Raw genomic sequence first — 17,827 nt, 5'->3', positions numbered from 1 at the left:
TGTACTTAAGACACCACCCTCTCCCCCCTCCTGACTCTCTTATAGCGCATGCTGACTCTCCTTTATCTGCTCCTCCAGCTGCTCATCTCTTCCCTCAGCACAGAGAGTCATCACACACTGACAAGATGCTGCCAGCACTCTGCACTCTCTTCACTGCTCTCTCATGTAAGATTTCACAACACTGGAGCTCCTCAGCATTTACCTCCATCTAATGTGAGCATCGACTAATGTAACATGGATGCTGCTTTTATTGCAGGTGTCAGTGGTGTGACTGCGGTGACCCAGAAGCCCCCTGTTCTCACAGCCACTAAAGGAGAGAAGACCACTCTGCACTGTAATCTGGGCTCTGTTACTAATTATAATGTTGTGTGGTATAAACAGGTTCCAGGAGGAGTTCCACATTATGTGTTAAGGAATTATCACAGCTGGAGTTCTCCTAAGTATGGATCCGGCTTCTCGTCTCCTAAATTCACATCAACACACTCGTCTCAGTCTGATTACACTTTGATTATTGACACAGTGGAGGTAGGAGACTCTGCAGTGTATTACTGTAGCACACATGACACATCTGTTAGTGAGTGGGTATCACAGTGATTCACACCATGACAAAAACCTCCTCACTGCTCACATTCACTTCTGCTTTCAGACGTCATCAGAAGCACAGTATCATCAACAGGGACCTACTCAAGTGGAGGAGGAATGTTTAACATTTATAATATATCAAAATTTACTTGACAAATTATTTCAGCATTAAAAGGCAGGCAGAAAGTATGGAAGGAAACAGGGATAAAAAGATAAGAGAAAAGGGCAAAAAAAAAACCAATTAGGTCTCAAAGTTATAAAAGTGCTACATGAAATTAAATGTCAGAAGTGGAGCAGAATATTAAACTCGCATAAAATCTGCAGATGCAGACACTTTCCATCCGTTTGATTATAGTACTGTCATAAAATGTACATTTAAATCCAACTGATCTAATACATTACTTTATTTGTTATAAAAAATGGTATAAATGATGGTCTTTAAAGGAAATCCAAACGTAATTACTCAGTGAATACCACTGTGTATCATCTCTCAGTACGGCTACTTAAGCAGTGTCTTACATCTTGTTCATCCTCGATCAGCATGAAGGGCTACACTCTGGCTGCTCCATCAGCTTTAAGATAAGTCCAAACAAGTTCTTACATCATGTGTTTTTCTTGAAACAATCTTTCTGCAAAAGTCAGAGGGTCAGCTGTGGCCTAATAGAGAAGCGAGCTTTGGACTGGAAGGTCTTGGATGTGATCTCCACGACTGGTAAAAAAAATTGGAGGTGGTTGAGTGAAAGAAGATTCTCTCTCAATACATGACTTTTTCTTGTTTATCAAAAAAAAATCTGTAGTTTTTTTTCACACCTCTGAACTGAATAAAAAAAAACATACTTTCCTTGCTATTATGCAGCAGTTTAACCAAACTATGCTTCTTCATTTAACCTCTCAGTGGCAGTGAACACACACATACCCTAGTGCACTAGGGCAGTGAGTACACACACACACACACACACACACACACACAGAGGGCAAGCCACTCATCCCAGTGCTTAGGGAGCAGTTGTGGGTTAGGTGCCTTGCTCAAGGATACATCAGCCATGGATGTTGAGGGAAGAGACAGTGCTGTTTCTTCACTCCTCCGGCCCCTTTGCAGGAGATCGAACCAGCAAATTTCTGTCTCTTATTTTTGAATAGTTTTAGTTTTTTTTTACATTGTTTCATATTTATATCACAAAATTGAGACCTAATTGCTTTGATGCAGTTTGTTTTATAAATTATCATTCTTCCCCTGCCCCTTTCTCTCATAGACAGACTGTGGGGTGAATTAATGTTAATGTGAATGTGAGAGGAGAGGGGGTAGGTGGCAGTGAAGGATCAGAGTGAAGTGGACTGACCTGGAGATTTCCACAAGAGAGAACTCAGTCAGTAATCAACGTGGAAATAGTAAGTGTATAAGGGCTCAGTAATTCTCACGTGATCCTTTAATGCTTAGATATATGTGCTATTCATATGCATCATTGTAAATCATCTTTCTTTATTGTAACTACAGTCACAGATGAACATACACTGACTCTGTTTTAATTTGCAGCAGGGAAATCCAACCGTCCGCGACAGTGTTCAGGAAACTCATGGAAATCCGGGAGAAATAGTTTCTGGGTTAGACAGTCTTTGTAAAATATCACTAACAGAGCACCATCAATAAATAAACACATATTCTGCCACTATAAATAGAAGCTACAAGTAGCCAGACTGAACTTTGATCTGACTGTACATCATGATGATGTTTATGAAGAGAACAAACACAATCCAATGTAGAAATGTAGTCATAGAAATAAATGTTTTACGTGGTCTAACTTCAGTTGATTAGTCAGGTTTCATATACAAAGTTAAAGAGACCCCTCCCTCTCTCCTCCTGACTCTTATAGTACACCCCTGCTCTCTCTCCTTTATCTGTTCCTCCAGCTGCTCATCTCTTCACTCAGCACAGAGTCATCACACACTGACAAGATGCTGCCAGCACTCTGCACTCTCTTCACTGCTCTCTCATGTAAGATTTCACAACACTTGAGCTCTTCAGCATTTACCTCCATCTAATGTGAGCATCAACTAATGTAACATGGATGCTGCTTTTATTGCAGGTGTCAGTGGTGTGACTGTGGTGACCCAGAAGCCCCCTGTTCTCACAGCCACTAAAGGAGAGAAGATCACTCTGCACTGTAATCTGGGGTCTGTTACTAATAATGCAGCAAGTTGGTATAAACAGGTTGCAGGAGGAGTTCCACAGTTTGTGTTAAAGAATTATCACAGCTGGAGTTCTCCTGAATATGGATCTGGCTTCTCATCTCCTAAATTCACATCAACACACTCGTCTCAGTCTGATTACACTTTGATTATTGATACAGTGGAGGTAGGAGACTCTGCAGTGTATTACTGTCACACATGGGACAGCTCTGCTAGTGAGCACGTATCACAGTGATTCACACTATGACAAAAACCTCCTCACTGCTCACATTCACTTCTGCTTTCACACAGCTGTGGAAGTATAATGTGCTTAAGAGGAACATATAATATTGACTTGGGTATTTAGTGTTTTATTATATTTAAAGAGTGTTTTAATAGATGGGATGTGGAGTTAGCATAAATGGCAGTACAAAACAATAAATAAATTAAAATGGAGCTGGTCAATTATACCTTCAGCTAACAGGCTAGCAGGTCCTTCTATTAATATTTGTGTTAAGTTTTTCTGCAATGCAGAAAATATCTTACTCTAATCACTGGTAACGTTCAAATTCAGTGCCAAATTATTTTTGCCACAATTTTACCTATAAGATATTTTATTATATTTTATCCTGTGTATGATTATTATTAAATCCTGTGTGATGTAAAGGTTTCAGTGTTTTTTTTTTAGGTAAAATTGTGGCAAAAATATTTTTTTTTAGGTAAATAAATGTCATGTAATAATATAGAGTTCTATTGTATCATCATTACAATTTACAAATCACTGTAACGTGATTACTATTATATGTCACTGTACATGTTGTATACAAACACTTAGGTCTATTTTGTCTTCTCAGAGCCTGTATCATGTGCCAGCCCATGTCTAAAATCCTGAAAACTTCACTGTCAGAATCAGAAGCACTGCAGGAGAGTCACTGAAGCTTTGATACATCAACACTGAAACTTTTACATCACACGTTATGAGAAACACTCAGGATATAATTATAATCATACACAGGATAAGATGTAAAATATCCTATGACAATCCATTAGAGCTTCACATAGAGCTTCCACACTCTCTTCCTACCTGCAGCCACAAAATGTCTGTTGTTTGAATCCTACCCCTCAACACTAAGGTTGACGTGGCCGTTTATGACCCTTCACAGGGGTCACCAGTTAGGCACCGCCCCTCATCAGTGTTTCACTAAATTAAGTCCACAACACTTCCCCTCTCTCTTTCTCTATTTTCCTGCACACACACACACACACACACACGTGAGACAAGGAACACATTATATTTAAATAATGCACATGAAAATGAAACATTTGAACTACGTTTGAGACCATTCTCCACTGCAGAAATAGTGCACTATAGTCGTGTCAGTGAAGAAAGTCTCAGCTGATTGGCTGATTAGAGATTCAGGTCCCTCCCTCAGTTCTCTATGAAAGCTCCCTCCACTCTCTCCTCTCTTCATCCTCCACTCTGTTCATCCCTCTGCTGATCACACAGACAACATGCTGCCAACTCTCTGTGTTCTACTCCCTACTCTGGCATGTAAGATCTCTCCTCCTGCTTTTCTCTCTACACTGATGAGGTGTGTGTGAAATGTGATTGATGCTCATACACTTCAATGTTGCTTTATGTTTCAGGGGTCACTTCACAGAAAATTGTGACACAGACCCCTTCAGTGCAAACAGAGACGGGCCGCACTGTCAGTCTGGACTGTAACATCGCAAAGGATCAGAACCAATATGTCGCCTGGTATAAACAGATTCCACAAGCAGCTCCTCAGTTTGTGTTGAGATTTTATCATTCTCACAGCTCTCCTAATAAATATGGAGATAATTTTTCATCTGCGCGCTTCACATCTAAAGCCTCCACAAGCATCGACTACCAGCTAATAATCAGTAAAGTGGAGGTAGGAGACTCCGCAGTGTATTACTGTGAAACATGGGATACATCTGTTAGTGAGCACGTACCACAGTGATTCACACCATGACAAAAACCTCCTCACTGCTCACATTCACTTCTGCTTTCACACAGCTGTAGATGTAAAATGTCCTCAACAGGACACTACTCAAGTTGGCATTAGGTTGGCATTTACTGTTATTTTAACATAAACATTGCAGCAAACTATTTTTAAACTATTAAATCATTTTAATGTAAAATTGTAGTGGACTTTAAGGTAGCGTCTACTATTGAGGAGAAATACAGTTCTTTATGGTTAGTTTAAGATAAGATAATATAAGATAATCTTTTATTAGACATTAAATTAGGGGAGACACTTTGTTTTTTTTTTACCCAGTTATTGACACCGGGGTTTCATAAACATATTAGAAATTTTTAAAGCTGAGAGTTAGCAAATCTTCTATAAAATCTTTTACAAAAAATGATTTTTGAAAACAATCGTGAATAACGAGTTTTAGGAGTTAAAAATAAGCCACACACCGCTTCATGTTGATGTTCTCAAGGGCTTGTTTTCACCCTCAGAAAGGCCTATAGTCCCACCCTCTGGAGACTTGGGCCTTCCCTACATTTGCCATACCCTCCCCAACAAGACTGACACAGCCAAAAGTTTTCATCCCTTCGACAGGTAAATTCCTTCTTCATTTGCTGCTGCCGTCTTTTCACTTTCCACCTTAAAAGTTGTTGTTGCTGACTGTTTTGACACACAAGCCTGAAGTTGGCATCCTATTTCCACCGTTTAAAAGTTCTAAATTAGACTTGTACATTTCCTTTGTGATTTTCATTTACTATTCTGGCTGACAAGGGAGCACTGAAACCAAAGGGGTATAAATACACAGAAGCACAGACAAGGAACACCTGGGAGAGATGATGAGAGGGTAAGGCAACAAAGGAGACAGGTGGAAACATTGATTACAAGGTTGGGCTAAAGTGGGGCAAAGGTGGAGACAGGAACAAAACAGAGCAATGTTATAAAGAAGCACATGGCAGGCAAACAGACCTCACAAAACAAAGCAGGAAAGCATGAGACCAAACACATGTCAGCTATGAAAAAGTGGTTGTTGAGGCAGGAGAAGGGGGAGGCTGAAGGGAAGGACGTTTCTGAATTACTGTTAATGTTTGGCTCTGAGAGACTCTGGTGGCAAAATCTTGGACAGTGCACCTTTAATGAGTATTTTAATACTCATGGTTTCATGGTTTCTTGGATATGAAAAACTGCTCGAGTGAAGTATTTATCTCTACAGAAGAATTATTTGTTTTTTGAATTGTTAATTGTTATATATTAAATGGACTCATATATTTCACCATATTGTGCTGTTGCTTTTATATGAAAGCAGTGAGTCATATCTGGTTGTGTGCTCACTGCTGCATTAAATATGGTCTCAGGTTTATTGCTTTATCATCGCTGATGCTGTGATTGGTGCAGCATAGTGTATAACAACTGCCTTCTACACAGAAGGCTATGTTACTCTTCCCCGCCATGCTACAACGTTAATGGTCATTTTGGTAAGTACATATACGCTGCCCTCCCATCACATTTTTTTGCCACTCTCGATTATGTAAATGAACACAAATCTAGGTGTGCTCTTGTCTTTTGTGCTGCCCCATGTCTAAAAAATCCTAAACAATCCACTGTCATAACACATTATGAGTAACACTCAGGACACACTTGCACAACACCACTCTTTTATTTTAGTTCTATAGAAAATGAAGACTATTCTCAGTTTCTTCCAAGAATAATAGAAAACAAATGTTGAATGAATAAAGCACCTCAAACAAAGGATTATGTAGTAAGAATATGCAAAAGTAAATACGAGTAATTGATATATATATATATATATTTCATTTAAAGTTCACACTGAAGAATTTAATATGTTAAATATTAAGGCTGAACAATTTAGAAACAGTATAATACAGTATATATATATATATATATATATATATATATATATAATTCCAGATTTTAACTGCTGTTTTTATCATATGAACAACAGTGTTTGGATATTTCTAACTGGTCAGTTTCTTTAAATGTCCCCATTGAAACATATTAGGACATTGTTCTTGAAAATGTTCTATAATTAAAATTGCAGCTCTTGTGATTTGAAAAGGACACATTCACATTCTCTTTTCACACATAAGAGTGAAGCACGTAATCCGCATTGTGTGTGTATTTGAGAACTTCCCCCATCTAATGTGAGCATCAACAAATGTAACATGAATGCTGCTTTTATTTTTTACATTTTTCTCTACATACTTTAATGTCTGTTGCATACAGGCATTCACAGCATTCATGGAAATTCAGAAAGAGATGCATCTCCATCGTCAGGGCTAGGATGTTGAACGCACCTCAGACACGTGTTAGAGCTGGTTCAGAGGCTAAACACTTGTACTGCTTTGACCTAATATTGGAAGAACTTTCTCGATGCGTAGAAAAAATATTGCTGACACCAGTTAGAAGCAGAAACTTTATTGAATCAACTGGAGATAATTCATTCATTCATTATCTGTAACTGCTTTTCCAATTCAGGGTTGCGGTGGGTCCCGGGCCTTCCTGAAATCACTGGGCGCAAGGCAGGAACACACCCTGGAGGGGGTGCCAGTCCTTTACAGGGCAACACACACTCACACATTCACTCACACCTACAGACACTTTTCGCCAATCCACCTACCAACATGTGTTTTTAGACTGTGGGAGGGAACCCACGCGGACACGAGGAGAACACACCAACTCCACACAGACAGTCACACGGAGCGGGACTCAAACCCACAACCTACAGGTCCCTGGAGCTGTGTGACTGCGGCACTACCTGCTGCACCACCGTGCCGCCCCAAAAACAATTCAGATGATGATTTTAATTAAGCGTTCAGATTAACTGATAACAGTGGTGCAGCAGGTAGTGTCGCAGTCACACAGCAACTTTCTGTACGCCATCTCATAAAAGGAGAACAACGAATGCTCTACATTCATGGATTTATAAAAAGCATTTCCGTCCAACAGAATGTATAATCACGAATTTATCTACAAAGCCATAATTTAAAATATGTTTACGCTTACATTTAATTTGGCAATCGTGATAATTTCATATAATCCCTTAATATTTCAACACTGACAATGATACATCCCATATTATGACACACTGAGGATACACCTGCTCAACACTTATACTCTTATTTCAGCTCTATGCAAATGAAAACAAGTTTCCATTCATTAATAGGAACTGATGTGCCATGAGTAAAAATAAACATGTTACTAATATCAGCATATGTTTGAGCATGATAACATTTGTTCTGAAATCCTGGAAAATAATTAATCTGCACATTTTTAATCATAGTAAGTAAGTGTGATGCTAGTGATTTTATGCACCCCTGTGTATATGATTCTTATGTATACTTAAGACACCACCCTCTCCCCTCCTCCTGACTCTCTTATAGCACATGCTCACTCTCCTTTATCTGCTCCTTCAGCTGCTCATCTCTTCACTCAGCACAGAGAGTCATCACACACTGACAAGATGCTGCCAGCACTCTGCACTCTCTTCACTGCTCTCTCATGTAAGATTTCACAACACTGGAGCTCCTCAGCATTTACCTTCATCTAATGTGAGCATCAACTAATGTAACATGGATGCTGCTTTTATTGCAGGTGTCAGTGGTGTGACTGTGGTGACCCAGAAGCCCCCTGTTCTCACAGCCACTAAAGGAGACAAGATCACTCTGCACTGTAACCTGGAGTCTTTTACAGATCATGCTGCTCGTTGGTATAAACAGGTTCCAGGAGGAGTTCCACAGTTTGTATTAAGTAATTATCACAACTATGGCTCTCCTTCATATGGATCTGGCTTCTCGTCTCCTAAATTCACATCAACACACTCGTCTCAGTCTGATTACACTTTGATTATTGATAAAGTGGAGGTAGGAGACTCTGCAGTGTATTACTGTCACACATGGGACGGCTCTGGTAGAGAACACGTATCACAGTGATTCACACCATGACAAAAACCTCCTCACTGCTCACATTCACTTCTGCTTTCACACAGCTGTTGAAGCACAGTATCATCCACAGGACCCTATATTACTCAAGGGAAAGAGGAAAGGTTAACATTTAACAGATACTAAAATTTCTTGAAAAATTATTTCATCGTTAAAAGGCAGACAAAATGAAGAAATTATGGAAAAGAAAGAATATATAAGAAATTAGAAAAGAAAGAGAAAAGGGCAACAAAACAATTAAATCTCAAAGGTACAAAAGTGCTACATGAAATTAAATATCAAAAGTGGAGCAGACAATTAAACTCCCATTAAATCTACAGATGAAAATGAGTAGTTTTGTTATAATAAAATATACAATGTAAACTCAGGGTGGCACGGTCACCCAGCTTCAGGGATCTGGAGGTTGTGGGTTTGATTCCTGCTCCGGGTGACTGTGAGGAGTTTGGTGTGTTCTCCCCATGTCCGCGTGGGTTTCCTCCGGGTGCTCAGGTTTCCTCCCACAGTCCAAAAACACGTGTTGGTAGGTGGATTGGCGACTCAAAAGTGTCAGTGTTTGTTTGTGTGTTTTGCTCTGTGAAGGACTGGCGCCCCCTCCAGGGTTTATTCCTGCCTTGAGCCCAATGATTCCGGGTAGGTTCTGGACCCACCGCGACCCTGAATTGGATAAGCAGCTACAGATAATGAAAGAATGAGCAAATGTAAAATCATCTGTCTTTAAAGCAAATCCAAACCTAATTACTTAATTACTTGATCTGCAGATGCAGTATCTCACCATCTGCTCCCAATGCATTATAGCATTATAATAATAATCTCATTTAAATCCCACTGATCAAAACATGAGTATTTTTTTTATAATAAAATAAACAATGTAAATTCATCTATGTCTTTAAAACAAATCAAAACCTAATTACTCAGTGAAAACCACTGTGTATAATCTCTCAGTACGGCTACTTGAACAGTGTCTTACATCATGTTCCTCGATCAGCATGAAGGGCTACACTCTGAATGCTCCATCAGCTTTAAGATAAGTCCAAACAAGTTCTTACATCATATGATTTTCTTGAAACAATCAGTCTGCAAAAGTCAGAGGGGCAGCTGTGGCCTAAAAATGACATGTGGATGGGTGAGTGAAGGAACATCTTACTTCAACTGAAAACTTTTTATGTCTTTCAAAGAAATCAGCAGGGTTTTTTTTACACCTTTGAACTGAATTTAAACAGTACAACAAAACTGTACTTCCTCATTTAACTCATCAGTGGCAGTGAACACACACATACAATAGTGCAGCTAGAACTGTGAGTGTACACACACCCAGAGTGAAGGGCAACCATCCCAGTGCAGACCAGTTGTTTGTTAGGTGTCTTGCTCAAGGATACATCAGCCATGGATGTTGAGGGAAGAGACAGTGCTGTTTCTTCACTCCTCCGGCCCCTTTGCAGGGAATCAAACCAGCAACCTTCTGTCTACTATTTTTAATTAGTTTTAGTTTATTTACATAATTTCATGTCACAAAAATAAGAGACCACATTGCTTTGATGCAGTTTGCTTTATAAATTATCATTCTTCCTCTGCCCCTTTCTCTCATAGACAGACTGTTGGGTGAATTAATGTTATTGTGAATGTGAGAGGAGAGGGGGTAGATGGCAGTGAAGGATCAGAGTGAAGTGCACTGACCTGGAGATTTCCACAAGTGAGGACTACAATTTGATCTCACTGTACATCATGATGAAGTCTATTAAAAGAACAAAGACCATACAAACACAACAAAACTAATGTCTTTTTATAAGATTAAGAAATATATATTTTTAAGAAAAACACTACATTGAAAGGATGAATATTTAATTCCAGGGACAAGTCACATCCCTTCAGTATGCACCTCTCACATCTAAATCCCAGTAAAATACCTGAAGTAGTCATAGAAAAGGATGTTTTGTGCTGTGTGACCTCAGTTGATTAGTCAGGTTTCATACACAAATTAAAGTGAATATAAGACAACTCTAGATATTTTTAGTGTGGAAAATTCCACTTCTTCTACACAGAAGAGTACGGTGTCACGCCCTTGTCCTGTCATGTCTGTTTTCCCCGCCATGTGCTCTCTCAGCACATGGCTCTGTTTGTTGTTGTCCATGTCTCTGCCCTTGTCCCGCCTTTGTTTCGCCTCCTTGTCCTTAAGCCTCGTTATCTGTTTCAGGTTTGTCTTGTATGTTCATGTATTTAAGCTCCCTTGTGTTACTCTGTGTATCGGTCATTCGTGTTGTTTCTTTCCCACTCCAAGTCAAGTCGTTTTGTTTCCTAGTCATGTCGGTTTGTGTCATTCTCGTTCCTAGTCATGTCGTTACGATTCCTCGTTTGATTTCATATGTCTTGTTGTTGCCGTAGTTGCCTGTCTTTATTCTGTTATACCTTTTGTTTAATTAAAAGTACTGTGTTTTAGCGTGTGCGTCAGTCTCCATCATTCCGCCCTCCGCGAATCGTGACAGAATGACCGATCACAAAAAGGACGCAGCTAGCACAGAAAATCCGTTTGACAGTGCTGTGAAATGGAGTAGCTGGCTCCGGCACATACACGCCAGCGTAGCTCAGCACCTACAGGAAGAGGCAACTTATGAATCGAGTGATTGCACCAGCGCAAGTCGAAGGAGCCGGCGAAAGAAGCGGGCTGGAGTCTCCCCCTCCACCTCAGGTCTGGGGAAATTTTTTGGGGGGGTTAAGGGTAGGGGCTGTTAGCCTCCAACCTCAGGACTATGGAGGTGAGGCTAACAGGGGTGCTCCTCTGGGGGATCCATGGTTGAAGAAATCCCTCATGAGTGCGCCCATCAGATCCCCTAAACCCTCTACAGCTCCAGCACGTGCCCTGCGAGCAGCACAAGCTCCTGCCTCCGTGGACGTCGTCGCAGGTCCCCCTGCCTCTGTGGATGTAGTCGCAGGTCCCCATGCCTCCGTGGACGTTGCCGCAGGGCCCCCTGTTTCCAAGTATGTCGCTATAATCCCTCCTAACCTTCAGGAGAAGCTTGCAAGCCTCTGTCACCTCTGGATGTCTGTCTAGGGCGACAACCCAGCCGCTTCTGTCCCTGAGAAGGCGGCTTCCACAGCTGCTCCTGTCCCAGAGAAGGCGGCTTCCACGGCCGCTCCTGTCCCCGAGAAGGCGGCCTCCACGGCCGCTCCTGTCCCTGTGAAGGCAGCGAACCCTGCCGCTCCTGTCCCTGTGAAGGCGGCGAACCCCGCCGCTCCTGTCCCTGTGAAGGTGGCGAACCCTGCCGCTCCTGTCTCTGTGAAGGCGGCAACCGCCTCTCCTATTTCCGTGAAGACGGCACCCACCGCTCCTGTCTCCATGAAGGCAGCAACCACCGCTCCTGTCCCCGAGAACGCAGCTTCCACGGCCGCTCCTGTCCCAGAGAAGCATCCGCCGCTCCTGCTTTTACACCCGTGACTGTGGCTCCGGCCGCTCCTGTACCAGTGACTGTGGCTCCGGCCACACATCAGGTCGTGTCCGTAGGTTGGCCCCTAGGACTTCAGGGCCGATTCCTAAAATTGTGCCCAGGCTGGCTTCTCGGACAGCTCCACAGACTTTTGCCAGTCCTGGGCACCCCCAGGTTGTTTTGGTTCCAATGTCTGTTCATGTCTTAGTTCCGGTCTCTGTCCTCGTCCCTGTACCTGTCTGCCTTTGTCTCTGTTCCTGTCCTTGTCACTGTGTTCATTTCTGTCCCCGTAAATGTCCTGGTCCCTGTTCCCCTGCCAAGTCCTGTCCAGTCCCCTGTTAATCCAGTCCAGTCTCCGTTTCAACCCCCTGTCCTATCTCAAGTTCAGTCCCCTGTCCAGTCCCCGTACCCATCCAGTGTCCAGTCTAATGTTTCTATTCCTGTCCAGTCTCAGTACCCAGCCTCAGTCCCATCATCTGTCCCATCTCCATCCAGTGTTCAGTCAAATGTCCAGCACCCTGTCTTGTCACGTGTGCCTGCTCCTGCCCTGTCTCAGATTCTGTCCTCTGTCTTGTCACGAGTCCCTTCTCCTCTTTCTAGTCCTGTCCAGTGTCCATTTCAGTCTAGTCTCCTGTCCACTGTTCAATCGCCCTGTCCAGAAGTGTCCACTCCTGTCCTGTCTAGTCCATTCCAGTCCCTAGTGCCGTCTCCTGTTTCATTTTGTAAGTCACCTGTCCAGTCTCTTGTTCAGTCTCCTGTCACCCCCCTTTGACAGTCTCCTGTCCTGTCCCAAGTCCAGCCCCCAGTTTCCGGTCCTGTCAAGTCCCCAGCTCCATTTCCTGTGTCTGTTCCTTTCTTGTCCTGAGTCTTGTCTCCCGTTGGTTCGTTGTATTGTTTTCCGTGCCCTCTCCTGTGCCAGCTCCTGGGGGGGTTGCGCATTCGGGGGGGGGGCATCTGTCACACCCTTGTCCTGTCATGTCTGTTTTCCCCGCCATGTGCTCTCTCAGCACATGGCTCTGTTTGTTGTTGTCCATGTCTCCACACTTGTCCTGCCTTTGTTCTGCCTCCTTGTCCTTAAGCGTCATTATCTGTTTCAGGTGTGTTTCGTCTGTTCATGTATTTAAGCTCCCTTGTGTCACTTCTGTGTATCGATCATTCGTGTTGTTTCTTTCCCACTCCAAGTCAAGTCGTTTTGTTTCCTAGTCATGTCGTTTTGTTTCCTTCTCATTCCATGTCATGTCATTTTGTTTCTTTCCCACTCCAAGTCTAGTCGTTTTGTTTCCTAGTCATGTTGGTTTGTGTCAATCTCATTCCTAGTCATGTCGTTACGATTCTCTCCCCAAGCCATGTCGTTTCTCTCCTCTAAGTCTTGTTGTTTTGCCTCCAGTGTTTCTCCAGTGTCTTGTTCCATAATTCAGTCTGTTTGTCTCTGTCATTTTCTTTCTCGTTTCATTTCATATATCTTGTTGTTGCCGTAGTTGCCTGTCTTTGTTTTGTTATATCTTTTGTTTAATTAAAAGTACTGTGTTTTAGCGTGTGCGTCTGTCTCCGTCAGTCCGCCCTCCACAAATTGTGACATAGGGTTTGATTCCTTTCTTGGGAAGAACAGCAGTCTACACCAATGAGTCATAGAGCAGGACTCCTAAAAATACGCCTTACATCAGCGTAACATGATCCACATACACAGTGGTGCAGCAGGTTGTGTCTGTGTCACACAACTCCAGGAACCTGGAGATTGTGGGTTTGAGTCACGTTCCAGGTAACTGTGAGTAGTTTGGTGTGTCCCCCCCGTCTGCATGGGCTTCCTCCCACGTTCCAAATACACTTGCTGGTAGGTGGAGTGTGTGTTACCCTGCGAAAGACTGGTGCTCCCTCCAGGGTGTGTTCCCGCCTTGTGCCCAGTGATTCAAGCTCCGGACCCACTGCGACCCTGAACTGGATAAGTGGTTTCAGACAATGAATGAATGAATGATCTCCCACAATGAAAATAACCTGAGAAAACACATTCCATTTCCTAACAGTTCTCTTGAAAAAACAATCAGCAATGGATCTCCAGACTACAGTATATCCCTCATTACCAGTGTTACCTTTAAGTGCTGTTTACTCTCATTACTCCACTTTTAATTTAATGTTATTACAGAATTTCAAATCCACTGTGTTGTGCTGGGACTAGACCACAACAGTCATCCATATCTTCATCTCCAGCTCACCTAGCCACAAGTGTTTTAACCTAAAAGTGATACGCTCAAGTTTAGAGCAAAATAACTGCATGAAATGACACATTCTGAATACAGGCTTCAGATTTTAATAGATTTCAGATTAACTTCACACAGTCCACATGCTTGGTCAATGTATCACTATTGTCTAATGTTCTGTGTGCTTTCTTTAATGAAACAGTGCACTAAAGTTGTGTCAGTGAAGAAAGTCTCAGCTGATTGGCTGATTAGAGATTCAGGTCCCTCCCTCAGTTCCCTATGAAAGCTCCCTCCAGTCTCTCCTTTCTTCATCCTCCACTCTGTTCATCCCTCTGCTGATCACAAAGACAGCATGCTGCCAACTCTCTGTGTTCTACTCCCTGCTCTGGCATGTAAGATCTCTCCTCCTGCTTTTCTCTCTACACTGATGAGGTGTGTGTGTGACTAGGAGTGTGTGTGAAATGTGATTGATGCTCATACACTTCAATGTTGCTTTATGTTTCAGGGGTCACTTCACAGAAAATTGTAACACAAACCCCTTCAGTGCAAACAGAGATGGGCCGCACTGTCAGTCTGGACTGTAACATCGCAAAGGATGATGGCGACTAGCTGGTCAACTACCAGCTAATAATCAGTAAAGTGGAGGTAGGAGACTCTGCAGTGTATTACTGTGGAACATGGGACAACTCTGTTAGAGCAGTTGTATCACAGTGATAGAGATCAGGACAAAAACCTCCTCACTGTTCACACTGACATCTCCATCTGACTGAGCACATCTCAGCTTCAGCAGAAAAGTGGAGTGGAAAAGTGGTCTATTGAGTAGGAAGTGGGAAGAAATCCCAGGAGAACAGAGCTGTGGAATTCCCAGAAACTGAAACGGGATGTGGAAGGACTCTAGAGTCTAGAGGAAGTTTCAGTTGCGCTACTTTCACTTCTGAAACTGAGGAGGTTTTTGTACGGGTGATGATATGAAATGAAGCACTGTGGTATTCGGACAAGGAACAAAGCTGTTCGTCTCCGGTAAGAAACTCTTCTCTTTATCTACACTTCACTCATTTAATGTTTCAGACTCAGCTTTAATACAAACTGCTGCAGCGTCAGAAACAATGTACTATACATCATTGTGACTAATGGAACACAGAGTGTAAAACATTTAACGTTACAACAGTGGTTTTAATTGTAGTTGTATTCCTTAAAGTTACATTACATTCTCTTCTCCAGAAGGAGAGGTGGATATTTGTGAACTTTTATTACAGAAGTGTGTAAAAAAAATCCTTTGAAAAGTAATTGTGCAGATGAATTGAACACAGCTTAAAAATCTACAGTTAATAGAGAATATGGTACAATTATGGTCCCTAAATAACGTACTGAATATGTGACTGTTTTTCTGAGAGCACTTTATAACACAGAATAAGGATTTTATTTGTCTTGCGGTTTATTGTTTGATAGAAATGATTGATAGAGATTTCAACTTGGAGGGAGACATGAAATAAAAGATGATAAACAGTCTATAATTTCAGAATCTAAACCTGTTTTGCTCTGTTGTGTGTTTTGGTTGCTGATAAATATGTAAACACTTTTGTTATTTCAAAACTATGCTTTAAATCAGCTGTTGCTGAAGTTACATTGTTCTCTATAACGTTTGCTGCAAATGTTTGGGTGCTAAGTTCTGTTGATTTTCTAACTGAAAATAAGTTCCAGTTCTCTAGAGAGAACACACATCTCAGATTTTAAAGTCACTAATTATCTGCTGGATTTAACACTTATTACAAGGAAAAGGACATAAATGAGGTCTGAGTAAAATTTGTGCAGTAACTTATTGTTTACAAAATACATTTAAAGTAATTTAATTTTGTGCCTTTCATACTGAAGACTGGGCCATAATTGAGTGTGTGTCTTATAAAATATTCCTGCTTAATTTTACTTAGAGAATAAAATATAACATCAACTGAGCGTTTTAAAATTCTGAGAAAAACTGTTACAAAATTAAGCAAAACATGCTTAAAGTCAGAAAACAAAAATGCTTTTTCATGGTGTCTCCCTGTAATCCTCCTCACTGTAACACCATTTATAGTTTTATTAAATGTATAGGTGTTTACTATCAGGACATCATTATACTTTCAATAACAGCCAACAGTCAATCAAACAGTCTTTATTTCTCATTGTTTGTAGTGTATTAAATCATGTCTTTATCTGTTTCTCTGATCAGACGCTTCTGCCCCGGCTCCTGTTCTGACCCTTTTCCCTCCGTCCAGTGAAGAGCTGAAGTCTAACAAAGCCACTCTAGTGTGTGTGGTCAGTGATATGCCCACTGGGTTTGCTGATGTGAGCTGGCTGGTGGACAGTAAAGCGGTCAGCAGTGGAGTGACCACTGGCTCTGCAGAGCAGCAAACCAATAAGAAATTCAGACTGAGCAGCTTTTTGACCATTGAGAGGTCAGAGTGGGAGAAAGATAAAGACGTAACGTGTCAAGTGTCTTCTGCCTCAAAAACCGCCAGTAAAAAGTTGAAGAAGTCTGAATGTATCGTCTGAACCTGATCACATCTGATACATCTTCATTCTTTTATTCTTCACAGTAACAGAGCTTCATAGAAACAGTAGTTTAACGTGTAGTGACAGAACGCTGACGCCATTAACAAACACTGGATCATCTCCTGCTGACGTAGTCATTTATCTTTTCTGTTTGTTTGCTGAAGTTTAATAAAATGCATTACTAAAGAAACTGTTGTTCATTTTTCATGGTGATGGAGAGTCCAGTATAATGTTCTAGATATTAATCAGAGAGAATTCAGCAGTGTAATGAAACGCGAGTCAGTGGTCAGCCTATCATTAATAAACCTGACAGAACAGCTTCGCCTAGTGTTCACTGACTGTTAAAGCGCCACTGTTGCATCACGGACAAGTACTCATTACTTAAACAATATTTATTGACTTATTACAGCAGTACTTCTCAGAGGGGTTGGAATATATTAGGCAGCATGCAAATAAGCACTTATTTAAGTTATTGGAAGCAGAAAGAATACGCAATGCACCATGGACTGAGCAATTTTTGACAAACGATTTAAGGGGGTTTTGGCAATAGGTTGATTGCTTGATAAATTATGCCCCCCCCCCCCCTCCCCCTGTAGTTTGTTGTACAGTTAATTTCCAAAGCATGTTATTCATAGCTACAGACAATTTTAGCCTGCTGTTGCTATGATTGACTCATTAGTGAACATGACTTACACATTTCTTTGAAAAACAGCTCATGTACACTTTCTTCTTTTTTGCTACCCACGATTCACCCAAGTCTTGAACGATAATATTCGCTTATGACTGGAACGTTTTCTTTCCAGTGTTGGCATTGCTAACAACCAAACTACAGAGTCTCATGTGACAGCAGGGAAAGGCACAGGACTCGCGCAGAGAATGTGATTTATCCCTTTAAGCACCTCCTGGTTAATGACATTTTTCCCTGAATAAGCACATCAATGTAGGGATCTGGGGTTCCTACCGACTCACAAACTGTGAAA

The 17,827-nt window shown here is 41.6% G+C and overlaps 1 pseudogene; it reads left to right on the top strand.

Moving 5' to 3' along the window:
* Positions 1-2,535: 2,535 nt before the first annotated feature.
* Positions 2,536-17,001, top strand: LOC136664821 (immunoglobulin lambda-1 light chain-like; annotated as a pseudogene).
* Positions 17,002-17,827: the final 826 nt, after the last annotated feature.

Source organism: Hoplias malabaricus, chromosome 13, assembly GCF_029633855.1.
Source record: "Hoplias malabaricus isolate fHopMal1 chromosome 13, fHopMal1.hap1, whole genome shotgun sequence".
Lineage (NCBI taxonomy): Eukaryota > Metazoa > Chordata > Actinopteri > Characiformes > Erythrinidae > Hoplias > Hoplias malabaricus.
Note: the sequence above shows the minus strand (reverse complement) of the source record. Positions and strands in the feature narration are given on the sequence as shown.